Source organism: Astyanax mexicanus, chromosome 19 (assembly GCF_023375975.1).
Source record: "Astyanax mexicanus isolate ESR-SI-001 chromosome 19, AstMex3_surface, whole genome shotgun sequence".
Classification (NCBI taxonomy): Eukaryota; Metazoa; Chordata; class Actinopteri; order Characiformes; family Acestrorhamphidae; genus Astyanax; species Astyanax mexicanus.
Window position 1 is genome coordinate 17,622,933 of NC_064426.1, and position 21,726 is coordinate 17,644,658.

At 36.8% G+C, this 21,726-nt stretch overlaps 1 protein-coding gene across 2 annotated transcripts in view; it reads left to right on the forward strand.

The window, feature by feature from the left end:
• Positions 1–1,553: 1,553 nt before the first annotated feature.
• LOC103042028 (uncharacterized) overlaps positions 1,554–21,726 on the forward strand; it is a 34,539-nt gene continuing 14,366 nt past the window's right edge. Inside the window, exon 1 of one of the 2 annotated variants that reach the window (XM_015602934.3) lies at positions 1,554–2,154. The gene's annotated coding sequence lies outside the window, so the exon portion shown is untranslated. The remainder of the gene's footprint in view (positions 2,155–21,726) is intronic. The other variant, XM_007238985.4, reaches the window with a different exon arrangement.

Consider the following 21,726-nt stretch of genomic DNA (forward strand, 5'->3'; position numbering starts at 1 on the left):
TTGATAAAACGTTTGGACAAAAACCTTTAGACAACATTGATGGAATGTTGTAAAAAGTAGACAATGTTGTGACAACATTGTGTGTTTGTTGGGTAATCGAGTGAGGTGCTGAGGCATCGTTTCCACAAGCTTCTGCAATGTCACATTAATGTTGCATTATTTTTTCCCAAGAACTTGCACTGGTGATTTGGAGCACTGTGCAATAGCACACATTCTCAGTAAGGTTCAGGTCCTGGACTCTGGACTTTGCAGTGGCAAATCCACCTACAGATTTCTTTTGTTTTTGCTTTTTTAATCATACTTACATTTTTAAGATTATCAAACACATTTCAATACCAGACAAAGATAACATGAGTAAATTAAATAATACTTCATATATTAAGGAAAAACAAATATGTCCTAACCAACATTGTGTGAAAAAGTAAAAAAGTATTTGCCCCTAAACTTAATAACTTGGACTGCAATCAAGCATTAATAATAACTGCCAATGAGTCTTTCACATCTCTGTGAAGGAATTTTGGTCTACTCTCCTTCACAGAATTGTTTTAATTCATGCCACAGCACCTGAATCAGACTGAATCACACTTTCACCCTTAATCAGACTTCCTTTTCAGGAGTTTGTGGTGGAGAGCAGAATTTATGGTTCCATCAATTACTGCATGTTGTCTAGGTCCTATTTTTCACAAAAAGACAGATTAGTTTGGATTGCTTTTTTCCATTAATAAAAGAAATTATCGTGTAAAGAATGCTTTTTGTGTTTACTTAGGATATCATACTTTTCATATCTTTATCTGATATGAAGAGGTTTTTTTTATAATCTGAATAATGTATTACTAAAAAAGCAACAGAAATCTGTGAGGGGCAAATACTTTTTAACAGCACTGTATTTCTGTATTGCTTCATTAATTTTAGCCTAAAAACGTGAGTGGAGGACACGTTCTGTGCGGGTCGCTGACAGCTTGTAAAAAAATAAATACATTAAAAAATATATAATGTTAATTTTTTTTTTGGGGGGGGGGAATAGACAGCGAGAGTTTCTTACTAATATACTCTGTATATAAGTGAAATATATAATTTTGTGGCTTTATTTAATTTGTGCAGTTTTGATATTTAATTTTATTAACTTATTAACTTTTATACATGTACTTTTCATGTACCTCCTCAGTTTCTTGTTTGTTTTTTGTTCTCTATAAGTGTGGGTTGCGACTTAATGACCATGAAAAAATGTGTATGTAAACCTATAAATGTATTTTGGAATTAAATACATTTTTAATGTCTGTGTTTCTTTTCTATTTTAAATTATTCGAAGATCATTATCTTCGTTATCTTATCATTATCTTATCTTAATTGTTTTTCATTATAATTAATATGAGAAAAGTACAGTAGTGATTTCTTTTTTATGTGACACATGTAAAAGAACATTGAAAGACTACAATAGACTACATGTGTGTGTATGGTGTTGTAATATCGCGATGTTTGTTTGGAGCTCTGAGCTGCAGTACTGTAACTGAGGTATTTATAAGGCTGGACTGGTGGTGTGTGTGGAAGAAGTTCAGTTCAGTGGATAGAAAACTACACCCACAGTCAGTCAGTCAGTCAGCAGATGTTCCTCGTCCTTTTCCCTCCTCGTGTCTTCTCTTCTCCTCTCCTCTTCCCCTCCCCTGCTCTCCTCTCGAAACCACCCCCCTTTTTAACTTCTGCTGGTCTGCTCCTCAGAAACTTTACCTTCAGAGCCTGCGAGAAAGAAAGAGCTGAAAACAACACTCCTGAGAGAAATTCCTGCCCGGGCTTTCCGCTCTGCTCTTCTTCTGGACCCGCCGCTGCTCTCGGTCTGAGAGAAGGAGCTTCTGAGGGTCTGAGAGGAGTTCCTGGGCGAGCTGAGCTGGAGCTGGAGTTTTCAGCTGGTTCCTAACCTACAGCTGGCCGCTGTTTCTCCTGTCCTTCGCTCGACATGTGGATTTACAGAGCAGTGCGGGCAGAACTGAAGACGCGGAGATGAGAGTGTGGAACTAACGAGCTCCAAGATAAGCTCACTTAATGATCCAGATCTTCTCAGATCTTCTCGATTCCTGACGGAGGGATTTTGTGGAATCAATGTGGTTTCATTGGAGAGGACGTGAGGTCCCAAACTCACCTCCACGGTAAGAGTCAGAGGTAAATAAGTACATAAATATGAGTTTGAGATCATTTTAAGATTTTTTCTTTAGGGCTTCTTTTGATCTTCTGGTGATTTACTCACTTTAATGAGTGTAAAACGTCACCATATAGCTCGTAATGTTTCTATGCTGGATTTGTTCTTGTTTGTTTTTCGCCCTGAAAGCGATTAAGTCAGACCGCAGGTGTAGATCACATTGAAGCTGACAGGCTTTGAAACCTCGGAATTCAGATAATTAGGCTGTAAGCAGCGCTTCCTTCAGGCTCTTCGTGTCAAAGAAATGGGGGCAATTTAGCCAAGAGTCATGCTACCTTACAGCTTCAAGAGTGCTTGGAGAAACTTCAGTCCAACTTCAATCCAAGCAGTAGCTGACGTTTCTACCAAATATCATACAGATCATGGAGAGTTTAGCGTCCTCAACAAGGAAAATGTAATTATCGGTATCGTTTCTTAATCAATTTCTCTGATAGTGCTATTTATAGGTATATGTTTGAGTAAAATGAACATTGCTGTTTTATTCTTTAAACTACAGACAACATTTCTCCCAAATTCCAAATACAAATATTGTAATTTACAGTATTTATTTGCAGAAAATGAGAAATGCCTGAAATAACACAGAAGATGCAGAGCTTTTAGACCTCAAATAATGCAAAGAAAACAAGTTCAGATTCATTATATAAGTTTTAAAAGTTCAGAAATCAATATTAGGTGTAATAACCCATTTTTTTTAATCACAGTTTTCATGCATTGGCATGTTCTCCTCCACCAGTCTTACACACGGCTTTTAGATAACTTCATACCACTCCTGGTGCAAAAATTCAAGCAGTTCAGCTTGGTTTAATGGTTTGTGATCCTCCATCTTCCTCTTGATTATATTCCAGACGTTTTCAATTTGATAAAAATAATACTTTTTAAGTGGTCTCTTATTGTTTCCCAGAGTGTATTTTTTTCGCATTTTGGAAAAGAAGGTCCAAAAGTATAATATCATATTCATTATAGTCAAGATCTTCTGGGAATTTACCTAATAACATCAACTTACAATATAGGGAAATATCTTTTGAAATAATCTGCTCACACATCTCTCTTATCTCTCCCCAAAATTTTATTTTTTTGAGATTAAAAATTATACACTGCCGGCCTGAGCTACTTTCACTTTGATTCTGGAACACATTCGCTATGGCATTGTTTTGATAAGCTTCTGCAATGGCACAAGATTTATTCAATCCAGTGTTGCACTAATTTTTCGCCAAGATCTTGCAGCATTGATGATGGTAGAGTCTGACCACTGCACAAAGCAGCTCTTCTCCAGCACATCCCAAAGATTCTCAATGAGGTTAAGATCTGAACTCTGTGGTGAACAATCCATGTGTGAAAATGATGATCTCATGCTCCCTGAATCACTCTTTCACAATTCCAGACCCATGAGTCCTGACATTATCATCTTGGAACATGGCCGTGTCATCAGAGAAGAAAAAATCCATTGATGGAATAACCTGGTCTATATTCAGTATGCTCAGGTAGTCAGCTGACCTCATTCTTTCAGCACATACTGTTGCTGAACCTAGACCTGACCAACTGCAGCAAACCCAGATCATTTTCTTAGTTAAATCCAGGTGAAGACTCCACATGTATCAAAGATTTGTGATTACATCTGGTAAAATACAAAAACAACAATATAGCATATCTTTGAGAGATAAAACCTTGTAAAAAGAAATGATTTCATGTCATTTTGGAGAATTGCTGTTTATCCATTTATTAAGAAATGTTGACACAGTTTAAAGGACAGTTTGTGAGTTCAAATTATGTAGTAAACTGAAAAATCCACAAAATAGGGATAGTTCTTTTTCATTGGACAGTGACGATATGTTATACAAAGTTACAATCCATGCTTCAAACCCTCTGAAACTATAATATGCTGAAAATGTTATATTAATTGACATTTTATGTCAATGTGTTGGTTTACTGATTAACTTTACAATATGTCAATTAGGGGTGTGCCATATCGTATCGTACACGATAATATCGTCAACATTTTTAAATATCGATATTATCGATTATCGAATGATATTATACCCTGAAATATCGTGCAATATCACCCTGCCCTAATTACCTTTTTGCTGTTTTATCAAAAAAAAAAGAATAAATAAAAAATCACACTGTTTCCCATTATATATCTACCAGATACAGATTATATCTGTCCAGTATAATTTATTTTACTATAATCCTGGATATATGGAGATATATTTGAAGTGCAATTTTAGTACATTAACATTCTGAATCATTGACTTCTATTACATATTTAATAAAATTCTCAGTTAAAATCTCAGTTAGAGGTGTGCCATATCATAGCATATGCATTAATACAATTAATTTTTACTTTATTTTAGTAGTGTATTCTTGAAAATTTTTATTTTTTAAACTGAGTGTTTTGTCATATCGCCAGGAGTATCGTTATCGTGAAAATACCATGAAGTATCGCAATATTATTTTAGGGCCTTATCGCCCACCCCTAATGTCAATATGTTGATTTACTGATGAGAACTTGATTGGTTTACTAAAAAAAAACTTTTCAGTAACGTCTTGTGGACTGTTTTAGCCTAACGTACCTCTGTCTGCCAATCGGTAAAGATGCCACAATCAGGTTGGTTTAAGTTCAACACCTTCTTTAATAAGTTATAGTGACTCAAATGTGCTCTCACAAACAAAGGTTGAGCATAAGTTGAAGGGTTAATGAGAAAAGGTACAGAATCTTTTCCAGCAAGAGTTTTCATGTAGAACATCAGAGGAACCACATCTAGCATCAGCAGCACTGGAACTGAAGCGTGTTAAACTTTTTTGTTGATATCTTTCCTACATTTGCAAGTGAGTGAACTAACACAATAGAATGAAAATACATTTTAAGTAAACTCTCAGAAAGTATAAATTAAAATAAAGTCAAATCAGTTATTTAACTTATAGCAAAAGTGGAACGTTTTGGTGCTATAAAGAAGTTTTGTTTAACAACATTCATATTTTCTTACTTTTGAACTATCTGAAGAAAAAACCTAGAGGAGCCCCTGTTTTAAGAGTGTGAATTTTAAGTATTCGAGTAATTGCAAATATACTGACTTGCTGTCACTGGAATTTCACTCTTCCAGTAATACTACTGAAGGGCACAGCACATATGAGAACATTAGCTCTTCAGGGGAACTGATATAAACCAATGTAAACCTTTATGATGGCTTGTTAGAACAAGCATAGTCTTAATGGCTGATTTAGCTTTTTGCAAGAAGTTTTATAATCACAGGCACTGGTTGGAATAAGCTTTTATAAATGTCAATTATGAAAGCTTTATTAATGCAGGTCTTCACAACTGTGTTTTTATTTCCTGGAAAAAGCTCTGATTTAGACACAGTTTTACAGCTTTGTTACATATGCACAGTATCAGATTTAGCAGATTAAAAGAAGTACTTTATTTAAGATAATTTATTTATAGACAATAGATCAAACATAGTGAGAATACAGTAAAATTAAAATAAATGAACATAAAATAATAAACATTGTAGTGAGGGAAATGGAAAAGCAGAACATTTCCCAAATTAATCTGACTTACATTAGTCACGCTAGTCACACATGACGTTCCAAAAAATACAAAGTAAAGGTAGTGTTGATTATAATACCATTCAAACAATAGACAGTTGTGACAGCAAGTGGACATAAACTAGTATTTTGAAGGAATTCAAACTGTTATAAGTTCTCATGTTCAGTGGCCCGTTCCAGAAACAGCATCCTCTGTGTGAAATTGTTGTGAATTGGTTTAAATTTGCTTTGGTTTGGCTGATATTTGAAGCTGATATGTGCGAGTGTGAGTATGTGACTCTGGAATACTGTATTAAACTATCTGTATTTTTTTTCATTTATTGCATTTGGACATCTTTATTTGGACACTTTTTGGCAAAAATACTAACAATTATTTTGGTTAATTATGTTATCAGGATTATGTAACACAATACACTTTATGCAATAGAAACGTTGTGCATTTATTGAACAGTGGCATTTCTTCATTTTTAAATAGAATTCTAAATAAAGAGTCTAAATATATTTGAAATAAAACAAATGTTAAAAAGGGAAAAATAAATAATACAGTGCTGTGCGGAATTTGTAGGAACCTATTCGCAAATTTCTCTCAATATTAAGACAGTTTTATTGTAAAACCCCAGCCAGTGTGTGGATTTGTTCAATTCCATCACCAGCTCACTTGAATTAACAACCTTAAGCACTGATTAGTGAGATTTATAATAATACCCATTTATAAAGAGAGCCTTGGAGATGTTTTAAAGAACACAGTTTATACACTTCATACACTGACATGCCAAAAGTCATACGACAGAAGTATTTAAATTGATCTTTAAGCCTTACCTCAGGGGGTGGCTTGGGAATGCCCACACCTGTAGAAGTTTTAAAGTGTTGTGATTGAGGTTGAACACTGGCCAGCATGCTAATGGCAATATGATGTGATTTATCTGATAGTCTGATACTGTATGTGATATTCTGTTTCTGAAGTTATGTGGTAATTTACAGTAACATTGTTTGATCCACAGTGTCACGTGTGAATGCATTAGAAGGCATTACCACCCAGAGTGGACAGTAGGGGAGTCACGAGATCTTATGCCATATTTCTTATCAGGTGTTATATGTGTCACTAAACTTATTACCGGCAACTAAAACAAATGTTCACACACATGCCTGTCTGTATCTGATCACTTTAAAATGTTCTGTGTTCCATTAATCACGTGGTCCGCTGAGCCTCATGTTCCCACTCACACATTCCCCCCTTTGTGCTTCAAACTGCAGAACGATGCAGAATTGTGGACACACACAGAGTCAACGTCTTAAGATTCAGTCATAGGTTGCCGGATCTGTATAGAACCCCCCAAAGGGGATTGCCAATTAAATACAGAACCCTCACTGGTGGGATTGTGACAATAATTGTAAGGTCTGAAGGGACTCATGTGAGATCATACAGGAAATAAGTTGTTGCGTTTATGGTAAAACCGGCTGCAGTACTTGCATAATGTTCTGTATTTAACTGCATATAATAAATCATACATAATTTATAATCTGAGTAAAAATTGGTTGACATCCATTACAAGATAATTACTTCACCTGCAGCATTTTGTGAGTTTCAGTCATACAAACAATTTCATACATTTATATTTTGAAATAAAAAACTACATTTTTTTTTTATTTCGTTTTTTTTAACCTAATATTGTGTCCTGTTATGTGAGCTAAGTGTCTCGTCACACTTCTAATAGACAGTGATAATGATTGATGTCTGTTTAGAGTTGTCTGTGTGAACATGCATATCACACAGGTCAATGAAGCATTTGCTTTGGAAGGGGGGATATGGCAAAGATCATAGGACTATTTATTATACAATTAAGTATATTATACTTTTTTTATATATCTTCAGATTTTAATATATATTGAATATTTGAAATCAATTCAGAATTCACGTATCGGTGCATCCTTAAGATTGGGGCGTAAAAAATCTCATTTAGGGAAGCTTTAATTGAAGTGATCGCAAGTTTGCTGCTTCACCCTACGCGTTTCAGATCTCTAATTCACCACATTAGGATTCATACAGAGTGAGTCACTGGTGTTTACATAATTTCACTTGTTTTCTGTCAGCTATCCAAGCTTATGGAGGAGTTCATGCTCTCTTGGTTTACATGGTCCTGCCTGTTACCTACATGACAGTTTATTCTCATTAAAAACACGGGCCCAGTGCTAGCGGTGGGCGATATGGTAAAACTGTCATATCACAATGTTTAAACAGATTTTCACAATAGACAATATTTATCTGACTACACCAGATCTCTATCTTTATATATACCAGAAAAAGTATTATCTATTTGTTCTGAGCAAGCTTTATTTATAACAGATAAAACAGATTTATAACTTAATTTATTTTTTTAACATGACTGTCTCATAATACACCAGCTCTCCAGTGGAAACCCTTATCCAACTTTCAACCCAACATAAAAAGGATGAATAACACTATAATACCAGTGGAACCACATCTAAATCTTACTTATCTAAACAAGCATATATAAACACATAAACATACATTCAAAACACCTGAAAACAACATAAAACATTGCAAAATCAAGAGAAGAAGCTTCTAAGACAAAGTACACTATGGGGAATTGAATTATAACTTTTTATTTAATTTTTTATGTTAACACTGTGGATTTTATTGTGTTGATCTCGTATCTTGCAATTCTTATATCGTAATTTATCTCTGTGATAAAATATCATAATTTTGCCCACCTTTCCTCAGTGCTTCACCTTTGTACCACTTCTCGGATGGCTGTTTGCTTTCCCCGACAACTCGTTTATGTGTTGACAATCAGACCGAGCACTTTGGCCGTGGGTGAATGAGAGTTTGGCTTTCAGTAGTGTGGATTCTCTGAGACGTTCTCTCAGTATGTCAGTAGTGTTTTGATGACTTGTCTCCTTGCTTGCCTGGATGTGTTTCCTCAGAATGGATAAAGGCTTTTAAACAGATTTGCAGCTCCAGCTGCCTGTAGACCCAAGCACAGCTGAAAGGGAATGAGGATGTTGGGGGGGGGGTGTTAAACAGTCACAGGCTTAAGTAAAATGACACAAAGACCAGCTTATCCATTTTCTAAGGTTACCTTTGACTTTCAGGTGATGTTTTGTCTGGACACGCTTTTCCACTGAACCACAACTATCCTTACCATCAACATGAGTGCAGATCATTCTTTATATGCAAATCAGACTAACTGTTAGTCATTCCAATACCACCAGTGACACATCATTCAGCTTCACAGTAACTACATAAGTATGCACACTAATGGTTTAGTATCAGTAGGTGTAGGACTGATAGCTTAAACAAGGGGTCCAGGCAAAATGTAATTTTGTCTAGATCACTCCACTGACTCACACAGTATTTTTTTTTTTTTACATTTGGAGACTTTTCCCCAATTTGTCTCCTATTTTGTTCAGTCTCATCCAGTACGCATGCTTCCAGTGTTGGAAAAAATGAGCCATGAGAGTTCTCTGAAACACACGTAGAGCTTAGATCGGGCCCAATAAATCCAACCTGACCCATAAACTGTCATTATTAGCCCGAGCCCGATTTAAACCTGACATTTTTTCGTAAGTAGAACGTTAAAATTTAGCTTTTAAAAACATTTTTCGGGGCTTTTTAAATGAGCAAAATCTGCTCAGAATGATTAACATTAACCCGTTTCGTTAATTAACATTGCAACACTGAAGAAGCATAGACCTATTTTTTTAAGAAAAATGTTTATTAAGAACAGCTACACACAGCGCTGTGTCACGTGCATCATGTCACGTGGGTCATGCGGACAAGTGGGAGAGTTCACGTGTGTGCCCCAGAGCTGCATTATTTTAACATTCTAACTTGTGCAACTTTTTATTTAAAAACAAAGTTTGATTTGTTTATTTGCTATATTGTGATTATCACGCCATAGCTTTATATAAAACAAAAATAGCATTAAAAAACAGAACCTGACCCGACCCAGCCTGAGGAAAGTGGTGGAGAATCTCTCTCGGCCCGACCCCTGAGTTCGGATCAGGTCTTGGGTCGGGTCGGGTTCGAGCAGAGAATCTAAGCTCTATACACATGAAGCTCCCCCACATCTTCTGCTACTAACATAAGAAACTGAAGCTCAACACACTTTGAGGAGAACACCAACTGCTAAAAACAACAGAGCCGACATTGTCAGCTAACGAGCTTACAGTGCTGTTTACATCAGCTAGTTAGCGTTAACTGTCTTGTGTAAGTAACTATATTTTTAAATCAGAGAAATATGTTTGCAAGTATGAATATTCATGAGCAAGAGCCAAAATCCTGTCTTTCTTCAGAGACCACTTATTCAGTGAACTAAAGCAGGGCTATACAGAAACACTGGAGCACTTTTTTTCACACACACAAAAAAACTGCTCACACGGATTCATACTTGAGACCACAACTAGACATCTCAAAATTATTTAAAAAACGATGGAATCAATGTAATTTTTGAGAATTGTTACAGTATTGCAAAACATAATATGGAGATACTCATCAATTAATATTTTTGCACCTGTACTCACACAGAGAGAGCAAAGCACATTATGCACATGGCTACAGATGGCTAAATAACTATTGGGTATCAATCCTGCAACCTACAGGTTTGCATAAAGCCAGCACTTAGACCACACCACCATTCAAACACTCACCCAAAATCAACTCAATTGTCATTTTAAAACAAAGACTCCATATCGTACCAAAAAGCGTTTATTTTATTTGGAATTCATAGATCCCTTTTACAGTACTATTATATGCAACATTTTTTTTTAAACTGCTTAACTGCTGTGAGATAAATAGACATCTTAAGAACATCTACATTAATTGAATGTTTTTAAACCTTCACAAGGTTCCCTTTTAAAGAAAATGGTTCTTGATTGCATTGTAGAAGAGCCTTTTATAGTGCCTTGTTTCATATTTTTTGTGAGTGTCTTTGCATAATCCTCCACAGGGATTAAGGGACCATTGAGAATTACATTTTCTGTTGTAACTCATAACATGATCAGGATGTATCATCAAATGTTAACGAAACATGCTAAGCTTTTGTCAGCAGCAGTTCAGCTAATATTTTCTTTCACATTTAAACTGTGCAGAACCTCACGGAAATCTGTGTGGGTTGTGTCCTCCGCCATTCCCCCAGTCCCATTTGCACAACCTGGGTTACCAGGTATAGACATTAGCACACAAACAGTGTGTTGCAGCCATGAAATTGGGTGAGCTGTCTATTTGTCTGCTGAAGAGGTAATCACTGAGCTTCAGTAAGGGCTCACCACCAGTAGTGTAGTAGAGATTTTTGGACACTGAAACGTGTATATTTATTGATCAGCTACACAGTATGACTTGTTGTTGCTTGTGTTAATCTGGCAACCTGTGTGAGCCCGTGTCAGGGGAGGAGTGGGTTGGGCAGAAATACTGGGAACTTTGAAAAAAGGTGGAAATTAGACTCCTGTATCCCTTTTCACACATTTTCGCTTGCATTTATTGCTGTTTTTTTCCTTAAAGCCTAGTAGTTGTCTAGATTTTATTTTTAGTTGACAATCTGCATCTCCAGCAGATAGTTGTGTCGTCAAAATATTAAGTTTACTTTTTAAATGTTTTTTTAATACAGTTTTTTCTCACCGTGTAACGCTTTAGCAATGGAGACGTTAGTTTCAAAGGGCACACGGTCAAGTTTAGAACAACTATATAAGCTGGACATAAGCAGTATTTTGTTTTACCCAAATGCTAGAAAACATATGTGTGTAGAGTTTACTTACATTTTAAAGGTCAGTAGATCTTCATTGAAAATTACATTTAGTCCCGGACTGGGCTTAAACTCTAAGTTTACTACAACAAACTTGGGAAACCAACTGCATCACTTTTCAAAAATAAATCAAATCATTAATGTTTAAGTTACATATACCAATTAATTTAGTAATGAATCTACCATATTTTTCGCATCATAAGGTAGGGTTGTGACGAGATTAAAACGGACAATATTACTCGTCAGGCCTAAACCTGTCTCGCGGGGCAAAAAAACAGTTAAGTATGGACTTTTTAAGAGGGATCTGGCAACCCAGTAGCGATAGCGATAGAGTATGATGGCTGAGCAGTGAGAGCAGCTCTCAGCAGAAGAGGAAAATTCAGGCATAGAAGATGCTTCTGCTACTTTTGAGTTGTATGTCTGGCTGCATTTTGGCTCCAGTGGAAACAATAAACGGTAACAGAGTGACCAACAAGACACAAACCATATGTAAATACTGTAAGTAAATCCTACACGTGTTTTATAGGCAGTTGTACTGATAACTTAGCTCTGTACTGTATTTAAAAAAATGTTCTGTCGCTGTTTGCATTTCAAGCATAGTCTTAATATGACTGGTTATGGTTATGCATAGTTAAATTACAAGAGATTTAGGAGAAAAAAAAACACAAACCATAGTCTTAATATGACTGGTTGTGGTTTGCACTTATTGGTTATTGTTGCACTATATAAGACCTAGAAAAGTTTCATTTTTAGTTTTTTTCTTATTTCTATTTCTTATAGAATCAATGTGTGAGAGAAACCACTGGTAAAATTCATACATAAGGCGCACCGAATTATAAGGCGCACTGGCGATTTTTGGGAAAATTAAAGGATTTTAAGTGCGACTCATAGTGCGAAATACACTGTAATTTGTTGGTTAATTATTATTTACACTTGCACATAAATTCAGAATTTTGGAAACAAAATGTAATATTTAGTTTACTTAGTTTTTTGTTTAAGTAATTAAAAAAAGTTTACTTCATTCTAGTATAAGTAAACTTGCTTAAAGAATTTGTGCTTGTGTGTGTCGTAGTGGAAAAGAGAAAGACAGAGAGAGAACATGACGAATGAGAGTGGCATTACAGTAATGTATCTTCACTCCATAGTGGGCGGAGACAAAAGTGGACGGGGCAGCCACTGTAAAAGCAATTACACACACACACATGTTCTTCACGTGCCTGTTCAACACAGAAAAGTCAAACCAGTCAGACATATCCGGACCCCCGTGGTCTGCAGTAGGTGTTGGGGAGAAGGAGGTAAATGGAGCAGAACGGGATGAGAATGAAGGCCATTAATGGGAAACAACATGGACTGAGTGTACTCACACCCTACAGGGGTTATACTGTCCAGAGCAGGCTCAGCAGCAGCGTCTGGACTTCCTCTACTGTTGGAAGGAAAGAGAGAGAGAGAGAGAGAAAGAGAGAGAGGCCACCTAAACATGCAAGTCAGCCATGAAGCAGATCAATGCCCAGCAGCAATTTCCAGATACACGTGTAAAGAGTGTGACACTTCCTTTACACTGTGGCTCTGCTGCTGCATGTTCTGAGAACCCCTCATCAGGAACACATGTTCTCCATGTTTCCCCACCATTCATAAATAACCAGGACAGGGTTATGGCCACATGGGGTGTTCACTGCGGTAAATGATACCCTGGCAAGTGAAAACACGTTCAATCATACAAGACTCACGTCTGCAGATAATTGTTTTAAAAACTGCTGCCAGAATGTGTTTGACATCTGAAGCTGATATTTGATGGATTTATTTTACTCCAGAGAATAGAAAAGCATCAGCCATAACATTAAAACCACCTACCTTATACGTCTGTTGGTAAAAAGCTCTGACCCATGGAGACGTTAACCCTGGAGGACCTCTGAAGATGTTCTGTGGTATCTGGCACCAAGATTAACATTAGCAGCAGATGCTTTAAGTTAAGTTAAGTAAGTTGTGAGGTAGGATCTCTATGATCAATAATTAATAAGCCTTGGGCACCCATGGGCATTTATTCGTCAGTTCAACGGATGTCCTTTTTTTGGAATATTTTGGTATGCATTGATCCTTTATACCAGGAACACTCCACAAGACATGCCTGATGTTTTGAAGATGTTCTGACCCTACAGTCATTTAGCCATTACAGTTTTGTTGCTGTCAAAGTGTCTCAGATTCCAATGCTTGCCCATTTTTCCTGCTTTAACTCATCAACTTCAAGAACTGACTCTTTGCTTGCTGCCTAATATATCCATCCTTGGAGAGGTGCCAGTAAAATCAGACGATCAGTGTTGTTCAGTTCAACTAGCAGTGGTTTTAATGCTAGGAATGACTAATCTAATGTAACTAATGCTTTTTTTCGGCGTGGAACTGTAGAGGTTCCTAAAGTTGCCCTGCAATAATCCATCCCATGCAGTTTAAATAAACATGAAGTTTCTACAGATTCCCAATCAGGGATAGGTCTGACAGTGATATATGTGAGCTTGTATCTGTCAAGCTCTTGAGATGGCAGCAGTGCACAGACAAGCATTGTCCTGTTAGAATAGTGCACCAGAGTGATTTATTGGTTGCGGAACTTAACGTACGTATTGATGTCATGTTGGGCTGTCAAAGTTCCTGTAATCGAGGCCAAATGTGATCTGACAAAACTGCATCCCACACTGAAGGCGTGTTGCGAAGCTCTTTGCTATCTTACACCCCCTCAGCAGTCTATTTTCACATTTTGCAGCCACGCCATCAAAATAGCGGAATCAGAGTTTAGGAATGAATCTACACTGATGGGTTTGGTGGTCTGGAAGTGTGTTCAGGTAAATTGCTAATTGCTAATTTCGGCGGTAGAAAACACAGAGGTGCCACTGACTGAAATTAACCTAGACAACAGTCAGTCATCATAGTCCATTCTTATAGGTGTAGCCAGCGTGCATATACCTTCACTCATTAAACACACACACACACACACAAACACGCTGAGGGTTGATTGGCTAATTACCAACACCTGCTTTGAACACCTTATAAGCAGCGCCAATCAGCCACTCGGCGCTGGATCTTTGAAGCTCATGAGAGCGATTCTATGCCGGTTTTCAGAGCGAGCCCCGGCTCTTTATCTCTTCCCTTCCTTGTTTCCCTTCGAGTTTGGTGTAGCTGTGTAGAGCAGTGAGCTCCACAGCCGTCATCTCCCTCTCTCTAGTCTGGTGGAGCAGAGCAGTGTGCTCTCCTCCGCCGTCCCTCTCTCTGAGTCTTTGTGTGTGTCTGTGTGTGTGTGTGTGTGTAGCAGAGGCGAGGCACGCGATATGCTCACCTTCTCTCTTTCTCTCGCTGTTTCTCCCTTCTCTGGTGAAACAGCATTTAATCCACAAGCACCTTAGTTCAGTTTTGTTTTCCTTGGAAGCCCTTTTGTTTAGTTAATCCTTCACCTCGTCACAGAAGAGGTAGCTCCGCTTCCGGCAATCCTTGTTTACGTTTTCTCCCCCTCACTTTCACGCACACTAGGCGTGGCTTTTGTTTTCCACACGTTTTTACTTTCCGCCCGTTTTCGTTGCTCCGCCCCTTCGGCGGAAGCTCTTTAAGGGCGAATAAAGCAGCCACATCCCAATCCGCTCGCTGGTGCAGCAGTTAGAGCATTGGGCTGCGACCGTGACAGCCTGAGTTGATATATTTATAATATTACTATATATCCTATTAATATATATTAACAATAATATATATTAACAATATATTGTTGTTATTATTATTATTATTATTATTATTATTTTCCTTTCTCTTGGGTTTACCTGCTTTGAGATCTACTGTTCTGCCATTGGGTTCTACAACTCCCTGGGCTAGAGTGCCACCTACCTGTAGCACTCCACCCCATTACATATTATATGTATTGACAGGTTTTGTAACAGCTTCACTTGCTAAGATTTCATTTTTTGGCTGTGTTAGAAAACTTTAGGGAGATGTCAAAACAGGTTTATTTGAAAGTCAGGATCAGTTTTCTTTTATTTTTTGTTATTTTAAATTTTTTTCATTCTTAGAAAAGAATGTTGCTCTTGGCCTTTTTCCACAGGGTGTGTTGACCGGGTGGGATGCTTCTAAAATCTGCTGATGTGGACAAGGTTTTTTTTTGTATTGCAGGCTGTGTATAATAGATATGTACCAGATAATATAAAAAAATATATATATATAGAATTCAGAATTCCCTTCCTTGTCCCAAATGTAACGAGTCAGCCAAGACATGTTGTCTGAGATTTTGCTTCTTAAGTTTTGCACTGGGGCTACAAGGCTAAAGTGGCTAGCAAGTAACAGAAGCGTATATTTCATGTACCTTAAAAAGTCTAACAACAACAAGTCTGCCTTGTTGTTTATTAGAATTTCTTATAGTATCTCAGATTGCTGCTAAGGGTTAAAGTTGTTGCTCGATTTCTGTAATGCATAGACATTAATGCATATTTAGGGTAGAGTGTAATTACTTTTTATACAGAAAAAGGTTTCCTGACTGAAAACATTTGTGAACCTCTTGTGTTAAACAACTTATAATATAGAACCTTATGGTTAAATTCACTGGTCCCTATCTTACACCCTGCTCAAGGTGGGTCACTATGCTCATTGCTATTTTATTCCCTGCAAACAGTCTATTTTCACATGTGCGTTGTTTAAATAGCAGCGGTGCTTGTTAATATGCAAATGGTTTTGTTGGTCTCGAAAATTGTGTGTTTCTGGTGTATTGCTATCTTGGCAATTGTAAACACAGGTGCACCACTGACTGATTAAAACCATGACAGCAGTCAGCGGTCAGACATCAATTTTTATCGTGCAAACGCAGGAGCGCCGCTCCTACACCCCCGCTTGTTACATACACACACACAATGACACACAGCAGAGCACAGACCCAAATTTTGCATCAAGAATAAACAGAATAAAGAATACAATAACATTGAGGTTCCTGTAAATTACCTGTTCGCGCACCTTTACATCATAAACAAGCATGTCAGTTACCTCTCCTGAGAAGTGCAGAAGCACTGCACTGTTAAAATACCAATCTGCCAAACGTCAGTGCACCTGGTGAAACACTGATTGGTTTATTTCACGTTACGCCCAAAACATACATAGTACATGGCTTTTGCACGTTTCTTGACACACAAGGCATGATTTTTGCGTTTTCAATATAGCAACGACACACTGATATGCCCATAGATCACTAAAATAGGGCACTTAATCTGTAAAACTGGTCAGCATAGCTAAACACATTAACATTAAGGGTTTGTCCGTCTTTATAACAATTTCTTAAATTCACACTGATAATTATTAACTGATAAAAATGGGTCACACAGTCTCAGAAAACACATGAATCACTGAGTTACTGAACACATGCCCTACTCACTTTGAGGAGGGTGTCTAATAATTTAGGCCTGCAGCTAGCACATTGCTAATTGGTAGGGTGCGATCTTCCATTACAGGTTAGCTACATTAGCCCTGTAGCTCCAGTGTGAATCTAAAGGAGCTAAACCTCAGATGTGGAACATGTCTTGACTGATCGACTGCATTGGGGAGGTAGATGAGGGTTTAGGCTAATGTATGTCTTTTGTGCCTGTGATCTGATGTTCTTGTAACATGTCTGTTTTTTCTTTTAAGAACGTTATGGACGTCTGTAAGGTGAATACCAGCTGTGTGCCTGCGCTGCTGGCAGATGGCACTGAGTAATTGTGAGGTGTGTCGTTTGTAAATGGGATTTCAGTGTGGCAGCCTGATTTATGTGTGCTGGTAACAGCATGGGGGAGTATTATTTTGAAAGTAAGCAGTGTGTGTGTGTGTGTGAGTGTAGGTGTGTGGTAAACAGAAGGTAGCTTTCAGCAGGAGAAGTCTTGCCTTTTGAAAAGCTTTGTGTTTTCTTTGGAACGGGAATAGACGCAGTTGGCAGGCACACACACGTGCAGAGGTATTGGCTCGGGGACAAACAGAAGCACTTTATCTCCATTCTCCATTTACAGCAATGATGCGGTCCACTGGGCCTGCAGGCCAAACAGCCAGCGGTGCTTATAGGCTTTTATACTGACACACAGGCTCACACTCGGATGAGCATGTACTGGTGTGTGTAGTGAGGATGTTCCTATTGTTTATGTATGACTGTATGTAAATGTTGCTGTACTCCACCTAACCCAACCCTAACCAAAGCTCCAGCAAAGTCTGAGGTGTGTGTGAGTGTGTGATGATGTAAGCACACAGCTTACACAGTACTTACTGGTGGGATATAAGCATCCTTTACCTGCCTGGCAGCTCAAGTTTAACATTTGTACACTTGTCTATTTAATTAAACAAATTCTTCTTGTAATATCATAATTAATCTAATTCTGTACCATCTATTAGGGGTGAGCAATATGGCCCTAAAATAATATCATGATATTTCATGGTATTTTCGCGATAACGATACACTTGGAGATATGACAAAACACTAAATCAAAAAAAAAAAAAAAGAATACACTACTTCAACAAAATGAAAATTACATTGTATTATTGCATACAATATGATATGGCACACCCCTAAACTGAAATATTAAAAAATACAATAATTTGACCAGATTTCTAACAGAAGTCAATGATCCAGAATATCATGGTACTTATAAATTATATATATCTAGTAGATATATAATGGGAAATTAGAACCGTGTTATTTTTTTTCTTTTGCTAAAAACAGCAAAATGTATTACCCTAATGTGATAATAAGGGGTGGGTGCTATGGAACGATATTTCAGGGTATAATATCGTTCACGATATTAAAAAATGTTGAAGATATTATTGTGTACGATACAATATGGCACACCTCTACTATCTATACAGTTAAACTAATTCCGTACTATCTATAAAATGTATCTTAATTCTGTATTATCCATAAAATTGATCTAATTCTGTACTATCTATACTATTAAACTAATTATGTACTGTCTGTAGAACTAAGGCATTTTGGTATTATGTAGAATTTATCTAATTTTGTACAATTTAAACAATTAAACTGATTGTATACAGACTTCACAATTATTCTGGAGAATAAGGCAATTTTTGTGCAATCTACAGAATGGATCTAATTCCAAACAATGTATTATCTGTACAATTTATCTTATTGTGTACTATATGTGGATTTTATTCAGTTCTGTAGTATCTACAGAACAAATCTAATTCTGAACTATCTATACAATTATTTTAGTTATGTATTAGAACTAAACTAATTCTGTACTATTAGTTCAATTTATTTAATTGTGTACACACTGTGTACTTAAACTGTACTATCTGTACAATTCTGTAATACTTATACATTTAATACATTTAAAAAATATATATTATCTGTACAATTAATCAAATTATGCACCATGCAGAATGAATAGAAGATCTGTACAAAAAAAAAAAAAATTTTGGACTATATAATGAATCTAATTCTCTCTATAGTATTACAATGAGCTGTTTTTTTATGTTTCTTTGTGTTGCTGGCTGGACTATGATTGGACTATGACAAGCTTACATAAAATGTGCTTAAAAAAATATTGAATAATTACTGCCCGTAGGTTTTGTTTAAAACTGTGGTGTTTTTTTTTATTAAAGCATGAACCTAGGACATAATAAAATACTGCACCTATTTTATTGGTGTGGCTTATAAACAGCTTTGTATATCGTTTTTATTAAGTTTGACAAGAGAAATAGCTCAGTGATGGTGAGCATTTTGTGTTCTGGTTTTATTTGAACATCTCATGACATCTCATCTTATAAACTTCACTTGAGGCAATACAGTAATGTAACAACATATAAATTGATTAGGTTATTCACTTGTGAAGACATTAGAAGGCCAAGTGGATGAGGAGTTGTTATAACCCGATTAAAGTAGGTAAAAGTAGGGCTGGATAACATAGTTTCGTAAATGTTTTATATAAAAAAATATAGAAGTTCCTGTGTAATTTGTTTTTACTGCAGTGGTCTAAAAGTTAATTACACTCTGCGTCTGTAGGGGAAAGAACAATCATTCTCAGATAATGCTGCTTTAATATAGACAAATTAATAGTTTTAATAATAATGTTTGGTCTATTATTCCTAACAAACAGTGCAGGAGGAAAAACATTTGGTAATTTTTACCACGATACACCACATGTATTCCACATTATTGCAATTATATGTACCTTATTTTTTTCACTATAAGAGACACTTAAAAATATTTAATTTTCCCAAAAATCTTCAGTGCGACTTATGTATAAATTTTACCAGTCAGGTTTTAAGGAGCAGTAAAGCCATTCCTCTAAATTCCAGTGTTTTAAAAAGGTTCAGTGAGGTTTTCCAGCACCGAGGCTGGAGCAGCATTAGCATTAGCCGCTAATCGCGGTGCTAACTCTTTTGCCTCTCAGAGGTGCGCTGAGATTTTGCTGCTCAGAGGTGCACTGGTGCTAACGGAAGCATTTTACTCACCCAAACAGTTTTAGGAGAATTACTTTGTGTAGATAAACATTACAAGCGCACATTTGACTTTGAAAGGATTTTTTAAGAATTACAGTTTCTTAAAATTCAGTCTTTTTTCCCATTAAAAGGAATACATGGCGACACCTTCGTTCCTTACAATGGGTCACTTAGAATGTCATGTAGAATGTCGCTTTATCCGGTGCGCCTTATGTATAAAAATGGACCAGAAAATAGATGTTCATTGAAAGTGTGCCTTATAGTTTGTAAAATACAGTACTAACTGTGTACAAATATTATAGTTTTAGAAACACACAATGGTCCATTATCAGTTCTCGAGGTTGTTTTCGGGGGAAAAATACCTTCACTCCTGAAAGGTTTCCCACCATTCCCACCATTACACACACACATACATACCACAGACACACAGATACGCTCAGAAATACTCTCATTCAGACAGACACACACACACACAAGCCATTATACTGTTACCTGGCACACACACACAATTACAAACAAGTCCATTCAACCCTATCTTCTGTCTCCTACCTCACAAAGGCAAACCGCTAGCAGCTTAACACAAACATGAAACCGGCACACAATCTCCTTATCTTACACACTCCACAATCTCACTACAGACTTACTCAGCCATGCTCAAACACACACACACACACACACACATAGAGTGGTCCGAGGCAGCTAACCCCATCCCCATAACAACCACAGTCTGTAATCCACAAGAAAAAAAACACCACCATACACAAACACAGAGGTCTACCACACCGCCCACATTAAAGTCTTACTAAAAATCCAATTATCCTCAGTTTCACTCTCACTCTCACCTCAGTTCATCAGCCGAGACACTTTTAGTGTCTTAGCATTTTTGTTTGGGTTTACACAAAATTATACTCTATGTCCAAATGTTTGTGGACACCCCGCCTAATGAATGTGAGAATGCAAATCTGTGCCATTTCTGTTCCCAGGAAATTACATGTATAAATGTGCACCAAAATAACCTTAAAATACATTTTATTAGTAAGCATAGTGTCTTGTACATTGACCTAATTGCAAACTATAAACTTTACCATAAAATATAATTATTCAAATTAAAGTTTTATTTTTGTGCATTGTTGTGTGACTCCAAATCCCATCTATGCTTTAAAAAAAAATCATGATAAATCCATAAAATTTAAGTTAAAATACACATTTTAGTTGTGTTCCTGGGTTTTCACTCGGTCCTGTTACCGTAAAACATTACCCCATCTAACACATCTAGAACATTCTACAAGTCACATCTACAACAGGAAGTGACATCAGCTGGTTCTTCTGAAGATCATGGGAAGACCAAAATTAAGTTCCCTCATTTGTTTTTCTGTATATTTGATTTTATTTATCTATGACTGAGGAGGTCAATCTCAACACTTTGTCCTGTTACCTCAATTAATTCTTAAATCTTATTTGTTTATTTTTTAAATACACATTTTTGGAAAATCACTAGAATGTGCTCAGTGTCCTTATGCTATTAGCATAGCCGCCATTTAGCTATTTTTCATGTTTTTGCTAATTCTGTGCTAAAAACTCCATACCTGTCAAGTCTCCCGTTTTGGCCGGGAAACTACCGTATTTTACTCCTTTTTCCCGCCGTCCTCCCGTATTATTATTTTCCCGTAAATGTCCCGTATTATATTAAAATAAAATAAAAAACATATATTATTGAGGAGACAGGGCACTGACCGCTCTGTGTCTCTTAACCAATCGTGTAGCCGGTTCAAGGAGAAAGTCCCGCCTTTCAGG